At 45.8% G+C, this 19606-nt stretch overlaps 1 long non-coding RNA gene across 3 annotated transcripts; it reads right to left on the bottom strand.

Annotated features, from left to right (window-relative positions):
• Positions 1-5933: 5933 nt before the first annotated feature.
• Positions 5934-14394, bottom strand: LOC102551809 (uncharacterized). Of its 3 annotated transcripts, none has more exons than XR_015642484.1 (4): positions 13522-14394; positions 12944-13179; positions 9974-11932; positions 5934-7469 (listed from the first exon to the last, which is right to left on the bottom strand). It is a non-coding gene; the product is annotated as an uncharacterized LOC102551809 (long non-coding RNA). The 3 variants fall into 3 exon arrangements; XR_015642486.1 differs by having other exon boundaries at positions 10070-11932; positions 13522-13654; XR_015642485.1 differs by lacking the exon at positions 13522-14394 and adding an exon at positions 12379-12523 and having other exon boundaries at positions 12944-13004.
• Positions 14395-19606: the final 5212 nt, after the last annotated feature.

Genomic DNA, 19606 nt, shown 5'->3' with positions numbered 1-19606 from the left:
TTTCAGAAAAGGCTATGTGTGTTAGTGCAGGCCTGTAATCCCAGCACACGCAAAGCAGAAGCAGGCAGATCAGGAGTTCAAGGTAAGCTTGGGCTGAATATAGAGACTTTGTCTCAAAACTAAAATGTTTCTTGGCTCTGACATTCCATTCCTTGCCTTCTGTTTCCATAGCCGTCGGTTGAGTCTCAGTCTTCATTCCTAATCACACAGGCTTTTTCAATTATGCCACAACTGATCTCCTTACTGATAATCTATTTTCCATATAAGCTTTTCCTATAAGCTGTTGCCAAATTAATCTTCTTAATGCATACCTCTGACGACATCATATCTCTGTACAAAGGCTTTTTCTCACTTCCCTGTGGCCAGCCAAATAAAACCCAATGTCCTTTGCTTGACATTTAGACAGAATCATGACTCAGTTGTGTTCTATCCTTGTTTATTGCTATGGTTCTTCAGACTCTGATTGAAGGTCTGGTGAGGGAGGTGGCTCATTGGGTACAGGCACCTGCCGCCAAGCTTGGTAAACTAGCTTTGATCACTGGGATCTACGTGATAGAAAGAGAGTACAGACTCTCACAGTTGTTCTCTGACCTCTGCATATGCACTGCAGCTAGTGCCCACTCACACAGGAAACACAATGTAATAAAAACAAAACCCAATTGAACTCTGGTAGATTGGCTACCTGAGACAGAACCTTTCTTAATCACTTTTACCCACACTGAAATTGCCAGAAGAAGCAAACATTGGTGAAGTGTTCAGAAGCAGTGATCACTGAGAGAAAAGACCAGAGAAACATACTGTCTTGCAGGGGTCCCAAGTTTTATCCTCTGATGGTTCACAGTTACCTCTAACTCGAGCCTCCAGGATGATCCAAGGCCTGCTGCTAGGCTCTGTGTGAACAGTCACTTTTGTGCAAATACCTCTCCTCCACTCAGACATACCCACATATGCATAATTAAAGATGCAAATAAATTAAAAGAATGAGTCTAGTACCATCAGGACCAAAAACATTGATTAGGAAGAGGAAAGATGACTTGGATATTTTATTTGGCTTGGGGGAGGGGTGGTCAGATAGCGACACCATTAGCTTATAGTTAGAAATGCATTAAGAATGAATCTAGTTTTGGGAATGCTGATGCTACACATTTGTTCCCCTGGCATTCGTGTCTAGACAGCAGCTGGAGAGCCTGGGAGACAGAACTTGGCAGGAATCAGGCTGCGGATTCACATTAGTGTCCTGAGCGTGTGGCCCGGACGGCAGTATTTGGAGGTCACCAGTGCATGCTCACAGTAAGAGGACATTCAGTTCCCCAGCATTGAGCGACACAATCACGAGAAGGCTGGAGATGGTTTTGCAGACAGAGGTTGGCTGCCTTTGAGTACTCCGTGTCTCTCCTAAGCAGCCGTGCCACTCATGGCAGTTGTTCTTACACTTTCCCTTGGGCGTGTTGGGTCCTCCCTCCCTTTGCAGCTCCATACTCCATGGTACAGGGTCAGGTCACAGGACGTGCACTGCAACGCTTACTGAGCAATGCCATGGTTGAGTGGTGACGGCTTCAGGCGTAGCACTGGACATCCCTGACAGACAGACAGACAGACAGACAGACAGATAATCTAGGTGCCCTTTTCCAGTGTTGTCCGTTGCTGTTGTCTGGCCAAAGCCACACTGCTTCTGAGTTCCAAGCCTCCTCATTCCCTTTCGTAACACCCTCATGTATCCGCCCGCTCACCTGTACCCATCGTCCATTGAAGAGCAGGTCACCCTGTAGAGCCTTCTGTGTGCCCAGGGATCCATTTCTGTGTCTTTGGTTACAGACTTTCTTTTAATAGGGTTCAATAGGATGGACTCCCTTCCCCCAACACACACACACACACACACACACACACACACACACACACGCACACACACACACACACGCACGCACACACACACACACACACACACACACACACACACACACTTAATTATATTTGAAGACAAATGTGTCTAACTTATGGCACCAAGAAAACATTCTGAATCTGGAAGAGAATGCTCTCCTCTCCGATATTCCACGTGACTCTTTTGTGTCTTTGAAGTCTGATGAGCTATTTCTATCTATTTCATGACCACACATCCTGGATCAGTTCTCCCAAGCAGGAGCTCAAGACCAACAATATCTCTATTGTCCGGGAACTTGTTAGAGATATAAATTCTAAGATCCTGCCTTAGAAATGCTGAATCTGGGACTCATGCTGGAGCAATCCTTGTGTTTTATGAACTCTCCAGGGTATTTTCATATCAAGTTTTGTCAGCCATTATATGTAAAAGTCTTTTTTTATTTCTCTGAATATAATTGCTGTCTTGGGGGCTTTCGGCCACTGTTTGCAAACCTAGGCCTAGTCCCCAAAGTGTCTAGCCTCTGTACAACCTAACATAGGCTGGAATGGTTTCAGCCTCTGAGACTGACTGCCGAAACACCTTCCTAGCGTTTTCTGACCTCTGGCCAGCTGATTCAACTCGGCTGTTCAGCCTCAGACTCCTTTTTCAAGCTGACTGATTCAATCTGGTTTTTCTCTCAGCCTCTGAACTGCTGTGCTTGGCCTCAAACTAGTTCCCGCAATCTTTTTAAATCTTATTGCTTCTCATTCTCTTGCTCATTCTGTTTTTACCTGTGTCTAACTTGTTCTCTCTTCAGTGTGTCTCTGTAAAACTCTCCGAGTAAAACTGCCTCATTCTCCTCTCTGTGCCAGTCTACTCTCCCTCTGAACAACGCTGTCCAGCTCTTCACAGGACAGTATTGTACTCTTTCCTTCCTGTACTGTCTATCTCTCCCTTAAGTAGCTTCCCTTTCCTTTCTTCTCATGCAAGTTGGGCATGTCCTATTCTGTCAAATCTTTCTCTGATTCATCACTTTGTCTGCCACTCATCACATGAGAGCTCCCTTTTACAAACTCACTTTACCCGCATTGTTGGGATTAAAAGTGAATACTAAGGGTATGTTTGTCTTCCAGCCAGAGGGATTACAGATGTGTGCTTAGGGTTGAGCCACACCATATCTAGAAACAGGCTCAAATATTCTGTAACAATTATGTTAGGTTCAAGTAGTACTCCAGAGTAAGGCTGGGCCACGAAATTACAAGTCTGGATTCTTTACAAATGTTGCTACACTTTCATCGAGTAACTCTTAACCTCTTTGTTAAAGTGAATGGGTGAATGTCCCCCCACCCCAAGAAACAGTGTTTTGAACCTGTTAAATAGTGGCATGTGCTTGTAATTTCAACACTTAGGAGATGGAGGCAGGATAAGGAGTTCAAGGTCTTGGGAGATGTAGAGTGAGGCCAGCTTATGTTATGTGAGACCCTGAAGCAGAAGAAAGTCAAATTGTGGAGTTATTCGCTGTGTCTGTGAACAATGTTGAAGACATTAGCTTCCATAGTGTTAGCAGGACAGTGTTTCAGGGTGAGTGAGGCACATTGTAAAGGCTGGGCTGAGTGGTAGCCATGCCCAGCTAGCTACCTTTAGTTCCTCCAATCTTTCTCTCTTTTTAAAATTCTCTCTCTCTCTCTCTCTCTCTCTCTCTCTCACTCTCTCTCTCTCTCTCTGCCTCCCTCCCTCTCCCTCTCCCTCTCTTCTCTCTCTTCTCTCTCTCTCCCTCTCTCCCCCTCCCTCCCCCTCCCCCCTCCCCCTCGCCCCCTGTGTGTGTGTGTGTGTGTGTGTGTGTTTGTGTGTGTGTGTGTGTGATGCTTCATATATGGTTGGCCCAGGAGGCACTATTAGGAGGTGTGGCCTTGTTGGAGTAGGTGTGTAGTTGTAGTTGTGGGCTTTAAGATTCTCATCCTAGTTGCCTGGAAGCAGTCTTCTCTAGTGGCCTTCAGATGAAGATGTAGAACTCTCAACTCCTCCTACACCATTCCTATCTGGACTCTGCTACTGGACCTGGAGCTTGCCAATCTTGGCTACTTTTGCTAGCAAGCTTGCCCTTGGGATCTCATGTCTCCACCTCCTAAGTTCTGGGATTCCAGGCTCTGCTATACCATCTTGCCTATTCGTCACGGCACATTTTAATGAGGATATTATATGAGTCACTGGGACATATATGGATGGACTTTATTTGTCTTGTAGAGGTAGTTGAGCAATATTGACCAACAAACTCATCCAGGACTCTTGTATAAGGGCACAATTTGAATATTTGGTGACAACACTTTTTAAGCCTTCAAAACATCTCCCTACTTTTTTTTTTTTATTAACTTGAGTATTTCTTATTTACATTTCGAATGTTGTTCCCTTTCCCAGTTTCCGGGCAAACATCCCCCTAATCATCCCCCTCCCCTTCTTTATGGGTGTTCCCTTCCCCACCCTCCCCCCATTGCCGCCCTCCCCCCAAGAGTCACGTTCGCTGGGGGTTCAGTCTTAGCAGGAGCCAGGGCTTCCCCTTCCACTGGTGATCTTACTAGGATATTCATTGCTACCTATGAGGTCAGAGCCCAGGGTCAGTCCATGTATAGTCTTTAGGTAGTGGCTTAGTCCCTGGAAGCTCTGGTTGCTTGGCATTGTTGTTCATAAGGGGTCACGAGCCCCTTCAAGCTCTTCCAGTTCTTTCTCTGATTCCTTCAACGGGGGTCCTGTTCTCAGTGGTTCTCAGTGGTTTACTGCTGGCATTCACCTCTGTATTTGCTGTATTCTGGCTGTGTCTCTCAGGAGAGATCTACATCCGGCTCCTGTCGGCCTGCACTTCTTTGCTTCATCCATCTTGTCTAATTGGGTGGCTATATATGTATGGGCCACATGTGGGGCAGGCTCTGAATGGGTGTTCCTTCAGTCTCTGTTTTAATCTTTGCCTCTCTATTCCCTGCCAAGGATATTCTTGTTCCCCCTTTTAAAGAAGGAGTGAAGCATTCACGTTTTGATCATCCATCTTGAATCTCCCTACTTTTTAACATGAGGACCATAGCTGAATCTGTCCCATACTACCGTGACTGGAGGAAGGGTTGCTAGGCAACAAAACAATGCCTTACCTGAAAGGCAATGTCCACTGGTGGAAAACACAGACTTTGGACCTTTGGCAACTCTTGGTTTAACTATAAGCTTGTCTGGTAGAAGCTCTTTGTTTGTGCTACCTTACACACTCCATAAGACAGAGTCCTCTGTTAAACAGTGATGAGAACAGCTTCTGTTTGAAGGCAGGAATGGAGAAGCACACAGCCCAGGTGATGGTCCAAAGTCATTTACAAATGTTTAACTAGAGGTATCAAATTAGGTTAAGGAGAAGAAGGATTTTTGGGGTATCTACTAATGTTGTTCAATATGACTTTCCCCCTGATCATCAGCCACACAAAAGAAGAATTTTGAATAATTTGTATGGGAAGGATGGTTGGAGCTGGGCCTTTCCGTTTGCTGACAGTCAAATAGAACTCATTAAATCACATTTCCAGTGGCTGTGTTTGCACTGATGATCGTTGGAGGCTGGAGGTTGCATCAGTAGCATCCAAACTTTGACCCAAGCACGGAGCTTTGATGAATTCAGAAACATTTTGTCAGACTAGGTGAGTCTGTAAATAGGGAGCTGGACTCCTGGTGTGGGGAACAGGAATCCATCTGACTAAATGCCCAGAGAGGAGGCCAGCATCTCTGGTATGGTTCAAGGACTCCAAACTTTTTGATAGGATAAAAAGGCTTTTTGGTGTCAACAGCTTTCTGTGGGCTGGGGGAGGTGATTCACTCAGTAAGGTGCTTGCCACACACAAGTGTGAAGAAAGACCTGAGTCAGCTCTCCAGTAACCTCTGGAAACTGGGGAGGAGAGACAGAGGATCCCTAGGAATCGCTGGCCGGCTGGTCCAATAGAATCAGTGAGCCCAGGTTCAGCAAAAGATTCCTTCTCAAGAGTAAAGTAAAAAAGAATTGTTTTAGTTTGGGTTTCTATTAGAGTGATAAAACACCAGGACCAAAGGCAACTTGGGGTGAAAAGGGTTTATTATGCTGTCATATCAGTCATCATTGAAGGAAGTCAGGGCAGGCACTCAAACAAGGCAGGAACGGAAGCAAAGGCCATGGAGGAGGATGCTTACTGGCTTACCCCTCATGACTGCTCAGTCTGCTTTGTTACACAATGCAGTACCCTTGCCCAGGGGTGGCCTGACCACATCAATCAGGATTTAAGAAAATGTACTCCAGATCTGCCTACAGGACAATCTTACGAAAGCATTTTTTTTTTTTTCGGAGCTGGGGACTGAACCCAGGGCCTTGCGCGCTTGCTAGGCAAGCGCTCTACCACTGAGCTAAATCCCCAACCCACGAAAGCATTTTCTTAATTGAGAGTCCCTTTTCCCAAATGAGTCTAGCTTACATCAAATTGACACAAAACTAGCCTGCAAAATGATCCTTGCTGTTAACCTCTGACCTCCACATGAGTGCATGTGGGGTGTGTGTGTTTGTGTGTGTGTGTGTGTGTGTGTGTGTGTGTGTGTCTGTATGTCTGTCTGTGGTATGTATGTGTATCTCTGTGTGTAGTATGTGTCTGTGTCTCTGTGTGTGTCTGTCTGTGCACTATGTGTATGTGTCTGTATATCTGTGGGGTGTGTGTGTGTGTGTGTGTGTGTGTGTGTGTGTGTGTGCATGCCCATATAGGGTGCTTGCTGCACAAGTCCGATGATCTGAATTCTATCCCTGAATCCCATGTGGAAGCAGAGAATGGATTCTTGAAAGTTGTCCTCTGATCTCCACACATGTGCTATGGCATTTACTTGCCTCTCTCCCAACACACACATACACACACACACACACAGAGAGAGAGAGAGAGAGAGAGAGAGAGAGAGAGAGAGAGAGAGAGGGAGAGAGACAGAGAGAGAGAGACAGAGAGAGAGAGAGACAGAGAGAGAGAGAAATATATGGCAAGAAATTAGAGTCAATGGTGACTTGAAATGGTTTTGTATTTTACAAATTACACATGTGTTTATGTACATGTGTTTATATGTGTGCATGGACACTTGTGTGACTAAAAAGCAGCAATCCATGTAGCAGCACCTTCAGATCCTTTGCACGCTGGGCCAAGCACCGGAAAGCCCTTTGCCATACTTACATGTCTACTCTAGGTGTCCACTGATGCTCGGCAAGATCGAGATTTTTATCTTGGTTCTGACAGAGGATAGCTTGTAGGTTCTTCCTTTGGTGCCACCTAGGAAAGGGTGTTCGGGGCAGAGAGTTCAAGCAATGACTCAAAGCTTGTCTTGAGGGTGAAACACAGCACTGGGTCCAAGTGGCAAGATGAGTTTTATTGCAATCTGCCCTTGAGCAACTAAAACCCGTTGAGTGGGTCAGGAACTGAGCCAACATGCTCGTAACCTGCATATATAATAAAGCGCATGGAGGATGATTCAGACCGGAGCTGCTCAGTGCTCTTGGGAAACACCGATGTCTATATAGGGTTGAAGGATTGGTGAGGATCTTGCGAAGGTGTAGATGGTGAGGCTTAGAGGAGACACAGCCAAAGACCTAGAAAAGAGGAAAGGAGAAGGAAGAAAGGAACATGAAAATTTCCTGGCTTTTACTTCCCAAAGCCTTGCTCCCCCCAGACCTCTTTCTTGTAGAGAAATATTTTTAAGAAGCTACCTCATGTTGTTCCCAATATTCCCATACCACCATCTTCCAACTGGAAGATCTAATAAGATCATGGGCCAGGGGCTGGGGCTATGGCTCAGATGGTAAGGTACTTGCCTAGCAAACAGGAAGTTCTGGGTTCAAGCTTTAGAATAGCATGAAATCGGGCATGGTTGTTCTTTAAGTAACCCCAGAACTTCGTATTTTACAAATTACACACGTGTGTATGTACAAATGTGTATATGTGTGCGTGGACACTTGTGTGACTGAAAAGCAGCAGTCCTGGAGGCAGGAGGATCAGGAATTCAGGGTCATCCTCAGTTACATAGACAGGTGCCAGAATGCGATATATATTGTGTCTTTGCCTTAAGGAAGGAAGGAAGGAAGGAAGGAAGGAAGGAAGGAAGGAAGGAAGAGAGGGAGGGAGGGAGGGAGGGAGGGAGGAAGGGAGGGAGGGAGGAAGGGAGGAAGGAAGAGACCACATGAATTCAAATACTGCTCTTAAGACCTTGTGGAAGAAAAGCCCATTTCTCAGAATTTCCCATTTCTCTTCAGCATCAGTGAGGCTGGGTAAGGAGCAGGGGACAAATGTCTGAAAGAAGCACAGATTTATCAAAAAGACAGCTCTCAGTGGATCTTTTTCTCCTAGTTCAAGAGCAGCTTGGCTCGAGACTTCATTTTATTCCTGGTAGCAGCTTACCGATGAAGAATTATAGAAATTTAGAATTTTTGACCCGAAAGCGTCAGGCCCAGCTTCTTTTTCTCTGAGTGACCACTGCAGCTCAGGAGGTGAGTAAGCTTGCACAGACTGATATCTGGCAGGCTCGAGAACTTGGCATGCACTGGCTTTTACACATGGGCAGCCATCTTACAGCTTGGAAACAGAGTAGCTTGGGCTTGAGCAATTAACCTCTCAAAGCCTCAGAACCATGCTGAGAAACTAGAACACATTATCCAGGTTCATCCTTTCTTTATACTTAAGACTCGTCACCCACGATGTGAATGGGCAGGTCACGGCCCCTTCCTTTCTGTCAATAGACACCTTCAACTAAACTCATGGGGAAACCATTGGCAGAGAAATTGTTAGAATTTTTAATTTAATTTACTTTTATTTTAGATTTATTTATTTATATGTACACCATAGCTGTCTTCAGACACACCAGAAGAGGGCATCAGACCTCCTTACAGATGGTTGTGAGCCACCATGTGGTTGCTGGGATTTGAACTCAGGACCTCTGGAAGAGCAGTCAGTGCTCTTAACCCCTGAGCCATCTCTCCAGTCCCAGAAATTTTATTTTAAAAACACCATCTTAGTTTGGATTACTATTGCTGTGATGAAATGCTGTTATCAAAAGCAACTTAGGGAGGAAAGGACTTATTTGGCTTACAGATCCTGAACCATAACCCACTGAGGGAAGTCAAGGCAGGAACTCACACTGGGCAGGAACCTGGATGGAGGAACTGATTACTCACTTGCTCCTTATAGCTTGCTCAGCCTGCTTTCTTATAGTTCCCAGAACCATCTACCAGGGGTGGCCCCACCCACAGTGAGGCAGGTTCTCCCATATCAATCATTAATCAAGAAACTGCACGCCAGGCTTGCCTCGAGCTCTATCCCTCAACTGTGGCTCCCCTTTCTCCAATGACTCTGGCTTGTGTCCAGTTGGCAGGACACTAACCAGCAGAAAGACCAATAGAGAGAGCTGGTGAGCAAGTTACAATGCTAAGCTTGATAACCTGAGTTCGGTCCCCAGATCCCACTTACATGGTTGAATTTCTGCAAGCTCTCCTCTGACCTCCACAGAGACGCTGTAGTATACGGCGTATTGGCATACCCCCTCCCCAAGATACACAAAATGTAAAATGTAATAAAAATAAAACTCAGCCCCCTGCTACAGACGGGGGCCTCGGGCAACCTCTTTGTGGCCACATATACACAGTGGCATTAGAAATCCCCAGACTCTATTAGACCTAAGGGAGTCACCACCCCCACCGTGATCAGCAGCCATAGGCCTCAGCCAAGGAGCACGGAACATTCTGGAGCACTGTCAGTCACACATGGCACTTTGGCCATCAGGAAGTTTCTTAGTGACTTCCAACCCCATTGTTGCATATCTTATCTAGACTTCTCTGCTCTTGTATAAACACTGCCCAAAACAAGGTGAGGGGCGGTTTATCTCACTTTACAAAGTCAATCTCGATCACGGTTATCTCTGAGGAGTCAGGGCAGAAACTCCAGGAAGGAACCTGTAGATGGGAATTAAAGCAAAGCCCAGAAGAATGCAGTTTGATTAAAAAAAAAAAAATCAACGACGGCTGTACAAATTAACTGAAGATGACATACAAGTAAAAATATAGCTAGGACTGACGTAAAAGAAGGTTCTAGCATGCAGGCAAACCTGATACTGCTCTCTTCTAGACGTTGATTTCTTGATACATGTGCTTTTCAGACTTCCTTCTGGCAAGTAGCAAGGTTTTAGTTTCATTTCTGTTACCTGATAAAAAGCAACTGTGGAGTCAGAGTTTCTCAGTTCACAATTTCTGGTGACAGCCCATCACCTGGGGGGAGTCATAGATCCAGGAACTTGAGAGAGCTGGTCACATTGATTGAGTCGACAGTCAAAAGCAGAGCGAGCAGGGCGGTGGTGGCATATATGTCTGTAGCTGCAGCAGAGAAGGCAGAGGTAGGTGGATCTCTGTGAGTTTAAGGTCAGCCTGGTCCACAGAGCGAGTTCCAGGACAGCCAGGGCTACACAGAGAAACCCTGCCTCAGAAAACCAAACAAGGCAGAGAGTGAAAGGGTTGCATGCATGCATGCATGCCTATTGCCTAGGTTAAATCCTCTTCCTCAGTCTGAGTAGGCGTGAGCTTCAAGGCAGCTCCTGACTGGAGAGGAAAGTCTGGGTCTGACATTTTCAACTTTTATCAGCCAGAAAGGAAGAAAGCCCAAGCCCTTGGCGTCTGTGAGATCAGATTACAGCATAGGCCAGAGCACTGCCGTACTCCTGACACGAAGGTCCTGTTTGAGAAATCTTAAGTCCAGCTACACAGCAGTGGATGTGATCTCCAGTTGCTGTCCATTGGGGTTGTGAGAACAAATTTGATCTCACAACTATTGATGGAAATCCTAACTGGGAAACAAGCAGGAAGTTGCTCTTTTCATTTCCCATTACTTCCTGTCTCCAGCCACCATTTGTGAACTAATTGGAGCTGCTGGAACCTGGTTGAGACTGTTCCACAAACAAACAGGGATTTTGCTGGAGAAATTTTTGGAGAAGAGTGTTGATGTCAGTCATAGAGACAGTATACATCATGGGGTATATCCGCTCAGTGGAGAATCTGTCACATGCCAGCTATCAACGCAATGAATGCTCTTGCCGTGAAATGACTCTTTCCATAGCAAATGTATGGAGTCTGTCCCCAAACTCCAACCTTTGGATGGCCTTTTCTGAATCCGGCCAGTATTTTTTTGGCACCTTGATGAGTGCTTTGTTTCGTGGACTGAGATGTATGAACACCATGTTGGGATGCTCCCCACTCCAGGTGATGGCCAGAATTCACTTCTAGTTAAGAGGTGCAAGAAATTAGAGGCAGCAAAAGAAGGTATTCCCCCCCCACCCCCCGGAACTCTTGCAGATGGTGGTGGATGATGAAGGATGCCTCTGGGTGTCCCAGGCTCTCTTTGCTCCCTTCTTCTCTTTGCACAGCCCTACTCTGATTGTTGGTCTAGAATGTGGACATACACCTGGCTGTGAGCATGAAGTGGCCAACAGTTCCAACCCAGAAACACAAGCTTCTCTGTTGCTGTCTGTTTCTGCTTGAAGTGTCTCATGCATCTGAACACAGCTGGTGGCCTTATTTTGGGATGTTGTAGAACCTTTGTGATGTTAGCGTCTAGGCAGCTGCTGCAGGTCTTCATTGAAGGTTAAGTTCAGTCCCATAGCTGGCCCTGGTTCTCTGTTTCCTTGTATAACTGGGTGTGGACCCTCCTGCCTCACACTCCGATTGCTATAGTTGAGACTGCCCAAAGCCACGCTTTCTCTGCTATAGTGGGCTGCGGCTTCTGGACAGTGAGCCGCAATAAATCCCGTCTTCCTTAAGTTGCTCCATCAGATATCTTGTTGAAATGATGGAGAAGTCACTAGCACATTGTTCTTCTTGGTGGCTGATGCTATATGCTTCTTCTGGGTAGGTCCCTGGCTCATGATTCAGGATGACCCTAGACAGCAAGTGTCCTCAGGCCTCCCTTCCAGACTTCCATTTCCTCAGCAGCGCCCTTGATGGTGTCAGCACTAATCTCTTATCACTTTTCTTGGAGTCGAACTCAACTTTTGCAGTGTTAATGAAACAGTTCTCACCTTAAAGGGAAGAAGGATATTTTGAGATAGATACTAGTGTCCAGGATACAAAACTCAGGGTAAGACATATTACACCATAAAATTTACTATATGGGATTTTATTACTTATAGAACAAAGAAAGACATCCAGGAAAGCATTTTACAAACATATTTCTGAATACCACAGGTACAAAGGGGTTATATCTAAGGGAGAAATTGTACAGTTTGCCTTAGGTGCCATCTCTAAGGTTCTATTATTAGCTTTTGGGTCAGAAAGTAAGTGGTCTGCTAAGAATCCACTTTAAATGAGTTGTAAAGATTTATTTTATGCATGTGAGCGTTTTGCCTGCATTTACGTTTGTGCACAGCATGGATGTCTGGTGCCTGAAGAGGGAGAAGAGGGCATCAGACCCACGGAACTAGGGTTATGGAAAGCTATGAGCTGTCATGGGACACAGGAAACAAACCTTAAAGAGCAGTCAGTGCTTTCACCACCAACCCCCCTCCAGTGGTGGCCTACGTCTTTAATCCCAGCACTGCAGGCAGAGATAGCCGGATCTCTGTAAGTTCAAGGCCAGCCTGTCTGCCGAGCTAGATGAAGAACAGCCAAAGCTACACAAAGAAGAGAAATCCTGTCTCAAACAAACAAACAAACAAACAAACAAAAACAAAAAACCCCACCACTATCACCACCAACAAAATGATTTTTTGTTTGTCTATTTTTTCCAACAAAGTAATTTTAATGGAGAGATGGCTCAGTGGTTAAGATCTCAGTGTTCATCTAGAAGAACATGAGTTCCCAGAACCCATGTCAGATGGTTCACAATGGCTTGTAAGCCTAGCCTCAGGGGATCCAATGCCCTCTTCTAGCCTCGGTCACGCACAATCATTTTCACACCCCCACACACTACTGCTCGTGCGTGAGAACATGCATGCACACACGCACACACACATGCGTAGACACACACACACACACACACACAAAATTCTAAAAATAAATCTTTAAAAAAGAATATATTTTTAAACGTTTACCTGATAGCTGCAAGGAAACTGTCAGATGCTGGGTTAGGCAATGGATGAATTTCAAGGAACTAAAAATAGTGCGAGATCACGTGGCTTGTGTCTGCAGCTAACGGTCCAGAGTCAGCTAACTCTGGCAGAGGTGTGCCTTTTTATTTTTCTAGGAACTTTAGCTTGCACTGCACAAATTCAAACAATCCATACGGCTGCTCCGACGTAGGTAAAACGGGCCTTCTCTTGCCTTCTTTCTAAGCAGATGCAGAGGTAGAATGAGACACTACTAAATTCACCCAGAAAGCAAGCAAAAGACGCCTTCGTATGCTCTAAGTCGCCATTTCTGGATCACAGGCCACTGAGGCCCTTTCTTCTGTTATCTTAAAATGCACATGAACATAGGGAAGATACCCATGCCAACCCCTCCCACCCCCCGGGGCTGGGGACCGAACCCAGGATCTTGCGCTTCCTAGGTAAGCGCTCTACCACTGAGCCAAATCCCCAACCCCTTCGCTTCCCTTTTTACAGAGGTGTCTAACTCGGTCTGCTCGGTAAGCCGGGATCTGACACTGCCTTCAGAGACTCCTGACACTTGCCTGTGGAGGAGGAGGTGGTCATACCCTCTCTGGGACCTCATTCTTGGCTCCATCTCTGATGGTTGCTGTGTCCCGTCAGAATCTCAATACCATGACCAGACTTGTTGATTTCTGAATTCTACCCCATGGCAGTGAGGGAGTCAGGTCTGTGAGGGAGTTGGGCTGTGAGGGAGTCAGGGCTGTGAGGGAGTTGGGCTGTGAGGGAGTCTGGGCTGTGAGGGAGTCAGGGCTGTGAGGGAGTCAGGGCTGTGAGGGAGTCAGGGCATGTTCTCAGAATCCTTTTGGGACCTTTCAGAGGCTTAAGGGGATCTGCAGACAAGGTTGAAAAAGAGTTTTAGAACTATCAGAAGATTTCAGTCCAGAGTGGTGGGAATGGAGCCATACCACCGGAGCTTGGGGATTTGAAATACATGATCTGAGGGAGAATGAGTCCAGTTGTGGGAAGGTTCCCAATGCTCCCCAGAGGGGAGAAGGAAAACAGAGCCCGTGGGTGCACTGAATATAGGCATTAGCGCACCATGTCAGCATGGCTACTGGCACCTGAAAAGCATCTACAGGGAAGACCCGGGACTTGGGCAACACTGGAGGAAGCTCTCGAGAGCAGAACTGTGGACCTTCTAAGTGAATCTCATGAGCTCAAATCCTGGGTCTGAGGTGAAAGGTAAACCCTTTCCAGAGCCTCAGTCTTCCCAGACAGTGAGTATAAAATGGTGCTGGTTGGGAGCAGGTGACTGTGAGTATCGTCATTAGCTCTGCTGGGCAGACATCACTGGTTACAAAGCACCAGCAGGAAAAGCAGTCAAAAACCAGTCTATGCATCCATCACCTGAAGATGGTCCCATTTCCCTGGGTCTCTGAATCCACAGGGTGCACACTTTGCTGTACTGGTCCCCAGTTTTTGACCCTTTGTCCTCTTGTTGAAGTGAGGCACACGTCAGAATTGACATCTCTCCTGGTGCAGGAGGCACCTGGTCTGGGTGTGGAGGTACAGCACTCGGTGTTCCTTCTGGTTCTGTGGCCCTCTAGTTGGCAAACCCATGCTGCTACTGCTGTACCCCCACCCCAGTGGAAGTCAGTATGGATTAAAACTCCAAAGAGAATATGGGAACTCACAGAACCTCGTGGTGCAGGCTCCATCTTTAAAGGCGGACTCATGCCACGAGAACACGGCGTCTGGAGAGTGGATTAAACACCGAACCCAGAGAAGAGAAAGTCAAGGCGGGACTCCCTTACGAAGAGCTCGAGAAGGAATTCGTTTGAAACAGAAGCACGTGGGATTCTGCTGAGACTTGGAGAAGAACTGCCTTCTCAGAAGCTGAGAATTTAAGGACTTGATTGTCAAGGACAGTAGCAGTCCTTTTTCCTACAACAGGTGCCCGTCGGTGACAGGCTCTGACGCATGCGCAGTCTCAACTTACTTCAACTCTTTGGGACCTTGGAAAGATTTTTTTGGGGGGGTGGGGAGACCTCAAGGCATTTCACAGACATTTCTTTATCCAGGGCTGGGATGGCGTCCTGGAGAGCTGAAAAACAAGCAGGTGTAGAAGTTGAATTACAGATTCAAGGACAGGCAAGTGGGGTCTCCTGCAGTCTGCACACGGTTTCCCTCCAATGATCATAGAGTTCCACAAACCGAACGAACAAAGAAAACTTGTTTTGCTCCAAAAGAAAGCAAGAGCAAGGGTTGGGGATTTAGCTCAGTGGTAGAGCGCTTGCCTAGCAAGCGGAAGGCCCTGGGTTCAGTCCACAGCTCCGAAAAAAAGAAAAAAAAAAAAAAAAAAAAAAAAAAGCAAAGCCTCTTGAGCCCACAGCTATGTTGACCTCTGTAAACCCCAGAGCTAGCTGCTGGCTCTGCTTTGTTAGAGCCTGACCACCCTGCTAAGGTGGAATGCTGCCCAGCCTAGCTTTGACCTCCTCCGCTATTAGTTTGTTGCAGTGAATGGAAATTTCTTCCTTGCACTGTTTAGAGAGATTAAAAAAAAAGTTGTGGGTATTTGAGGAAAAGGACTTTTCTATGTCTTTGGCTCTTGGATGTGGTCTGAGATTAATATTTATTTATTTATTGATTGGTTGGTTGGTTGTATGTGTCCAGTGTGCATGTTGGTGCCCAAGGAAGCCAGAAGATGACATTAGGTCTCCTGGAACTGGAGCTTGTATACTGCCTGCCATGTGGGTGCTGGGGCCTGAACCACTGCAGGAACTGTACCCAGGTGCTCTTAAACGCCGAGCTACGTCTTCAGTCCCACAGATTATTGTTTAAAGAACCCCCTTTAACCTAATAAATCCAAAGGCAGAAACAAATGACTGATGGTTTTCTGTGGTCCTAAGGTGCTCTCACTCTGGGCTTTTTTCTTTTTCTTGTTCTTCTAATTATTTCTTTCTCAAGGGAGAAACATCAAGACCAGAATTCAAAAATTCTGGGTGTGATGGCGTAGCCTATAATCCCAGTAACTAGGGAGGTGGAGACTCTACAAACTCAAGGCCAGCTTGGGCTGTGTGGTGAGACCTTGGCACTCTACCCTACTGCTAAAAAAGGAAAGGGAAGCTGAAGGGCATGGAAGGAAGGCTTGTAGATCCCTTGAGCTCAGGAGTCTGAGTTGGACAACACAAGACTGTAAACCATCCTCCCCTGAGTTAAAATGTTAATTGTGGAATCTTGTGTGAAAATATGGATACTCACCAAAAATTCTTTCAAATTCGCTATGCGCATGAAAATTTTCTCAAGAGTGTTGGGGAAAATATCTACTGACACAGGTATGGTCTCAGCTGTCTTTGGCCCTATTCTGTGACGTTTGAGGACATCTAGCAAGAACTGCTTTGTATAAAGTGTTGAGTGTAGGTAGAGACAAAGTTCTTGGCTCAGAGTGCACATAGTTCTATGTCATATGTTTGGGTCATAGCAGACCCAAACAATACTGGGTTGTCACGAGCACAAACACACAGACAGATTTTCTGCAGCCATTTGCTTTGTCTGTTAAGTGTGAGCAGTTCATTAAGCCTATGCTGTTTTGTTTGCTTTCCATAGAAATATGTTCATAAATCAAGAAAAAATTCTTTGGTTATATGTATCGTTCAATATGCATTATGGGACTACATGTTTGTCAGAACCATATTTTGCCATTGTTGATTTTATGACTTTGTTAACATAACATTTAATATTTACTTTAGAGCAAGGAGAAGAGGCACTGGGAACACATGGAAAGATCAATAAGATCCAGAGGAGAAAAGGGTGTTAATGTTTAACACTCCCAATGGTTAGCGCTGCCTTCAACCCCCACCTCGAACCCGGCTGCCCCTGGTTCAGAGCCTGTCACTTCCAGCCCATCTCCCACTGCCGGCAGAAGGCTCTTCCAAAGAGCTGTCTGCTGAGACCTGGGTGTGGGACTGCACGGTATAGTCTTAACTGCCTCAGGCAAGTCTTCCCCAGAGCTGTCCTGTCGCTGTCTGCTTCTTCACTCTCAGCTTCTGTACCCCCACCAACCTCTGACCGGTGTGAGGTGAGCTCTGACCTGCTGATCCCTCTTCTGTGTATGCAGCCTCCCAATTATTACCAATCCTTTACTGCTCTGCAAAGACCTCCTACATGTCCTCTGTCCCTCTGCTTCTGGGGGGTAGGCCATGACAGGAAAATGAAGAGAACAAATCTCTCTGATAAGCCTTATCTTCCTTCCGTTCCTTCTTTTCCTCCTCTTGCCCATCTTCCCCACACCCCTCTGCCTTATACTGAACCCACAGCCTTATACCACCAGATGATCACCCCAGTGCCTCAGGACGCCCCCCAGCCTCTGTCTTGTCATCGATGGCTTCTTTGTCAGCTCTGGCTTCCATTTTCAGAATGAGTTCTTTATGACCCCTGCTTCCAATCCACAGTGAGCAAGGAGGGCTAAGGGTTGCACTTCTTAAGCTTTGAGTGGGTGCTGTGCACAGAACGAGGCATCAACCGATGTTTGTTTAACTGAATGCAGTTGTGCTGAAAAAGTAAACATCTGTTCTCAAAATTGCCCCCACCCGGCTGTGTCACTTGTCTGTCCAACCAGGAAATTTTCTTCAATGGCAACATTTAAAAGGTGATCAAATGTGCATGGTTGACAATCAGAATGCATTTTGTATTTCACCACCAAGAATGGTACAGTTTTGGTTTGACTATCATAACCGGGGCATCTTTTCACAGGCAATTTGTTTTTAAAATGGTTTTACTTTGCATAGTATGTATGTGTGTATGAGAGAGTCTGTGAGCATATGTGTATGTGTGTATGTATGTCCATGAGTGTGTGTCTGTCAGTGTGTGTGTGTGTGTGTATGTGTGTGTGTGTGTGTATGTGTGTGTGTGTGTGTGTGTGTGTACTCAAGTGTGGGAGTGTAGCAGCACACAGCTCTGCTCCTGTGGAGGTCAAAGGGCAGCTTCCCTTAGGTCTCTCCTTCCACTGATGAAGAAAGCTTGAATTGTCAGTCTGGTGTGACAAGAGCTTTTACTGTTTGGGCCATGGCTCTGGTCCATCATTGGCAATGGTAAAGCACCTCACATTATCTGGAAGGCCCATACTGAAGGAAAGGACCCATTTCTGCCAGTTTGCACCACTCGCTCATGAATCTACCAAATTTCTGACTTCTAGATTGGTTTGTGTTCCCCTTTTCTGCATGCGCAGTGCCATCCTGTGGCCACTGAGTGCATAGCACTTATATTTGCTTCTGCTAACATTTTTTTGGTGTAATTCTCCACCCCAACACCTCCCCCTGCCCCGCCCTCAACACACACACACACACACACACACACACACACACACACACACACACACACACACACAATATGCTAGTGATTGAACACAGCTCTGTCAGAGTTCCACCACTGTCTTTCTCTTTTGTGTGAGTTATTTCTGTACTAGGTAAACATATTCATAGTTTACAGCTAACTCAACTCCAGTTGGACTTACCTAGCAAGATATATTTGGAAGCAATTAAAATTTTTGTGTTTTGTGCATTTTCCAACGTCTCTCATTGCAGTACAGCAAGAGTTATTAACCTAGTGCTCTCTCTTTGATCCTATGTAAAACTCAGACAATGACAGAAGTGGCTATTTGGTATGACAAAACTCAGAAAGGTCCAACTGCAGAGGGATTATAAAAATAAACACACTTGGCTTATAGTATGTATCTGTATCTTTTCTTATGACTGAAAGCAAATATTTGAGCAGGAGCAACTTAAGGAGGCTCATGGTTTGAGGTTACAGCCCATGACGGTGAGGGTGGTGGTTGTGGGTGCTGGAGGCTTGGCAATGAAGGCAAGTTTTAGCTATGGTGGCAGGAGGTACTTCTTCACATGATTTGAAATGATTCTTCAAAGGGCAGGAAGTGTGTTGAAACAGGGAACTGGGCTAGGTTTTTCACCCTAAGATCCATCCCCCAGCAACTGACTTTGTTCCATGAGACCCAATTTCCCAAAGGTTTCACAACCCCCTCAAACTGTGAGCTGGGGTTCAAGTGTTGAAACACATGAAGACATTTCACATCTAAATATTACACAATAAGGGCTGAGGCAGCAAACGCAGTTGGAATCCTTGGCAATACCTAACTGTTTTTCCTCTCTCTTGAGACAGAGATCTCACTGCTACTGGTGTTGGTTGCTATTAGGGTTCAGTGGGTACCAAGTTCTGTGTCTCAGAACACAGAAATGTACAGACACAGTAAGAGCAGAAGCAGGGACAATTTCTCAGTAAAGGAACAACTTCTGTGGGAGGAAGTGGGCTCAAACAAAGAGTATAATAGCTTTAATGACCAGGTTGTGCAAAGAATTGTAAAAGGAATGATCTTTAATATAAACATAAACTGGATTAATCTGGTGACTACATATTATCCAGCTTATTCCCCAATAACCATACAGAGAGACTAAGATTTATTAAAATTGCATTCAGCTAAATACTGAGTAGCCATTACTCTGTTCTAAACCTCCAGGCTGGTCAGGCTCCCTCCAGACCATGTTCCCATTTTACTTGAAAAATTTCACCCTTTCTTGGTTCTGTTCTCATTTCCTGATGTTTTTCTCCACTTCCTGCTTGCCTCCTTCCCCTTTTCTCTCTCTTGCTCCACCT

Source organism: Rattus norvegicus, chromosome 18 (genome assembly GCF_021556685.1).
Source record: "Rattus norvegicus strain SHRSP/BbbUtx chromosome 18, alternate assembly SHRSP_T2T, whole genome shotgun sequence".
NCBI classification, from domain to species: Eukaryota; Metazoa; Chordata; class Mammalia; order Rodentia; family Muridae; genus Rattus; species Rattus norvegicus.
The sequence above is the reverse complement of the archived record's forward strand: the minus strand, read 5'-3'. Positions and strand labels throughout refer to the sequence as shown.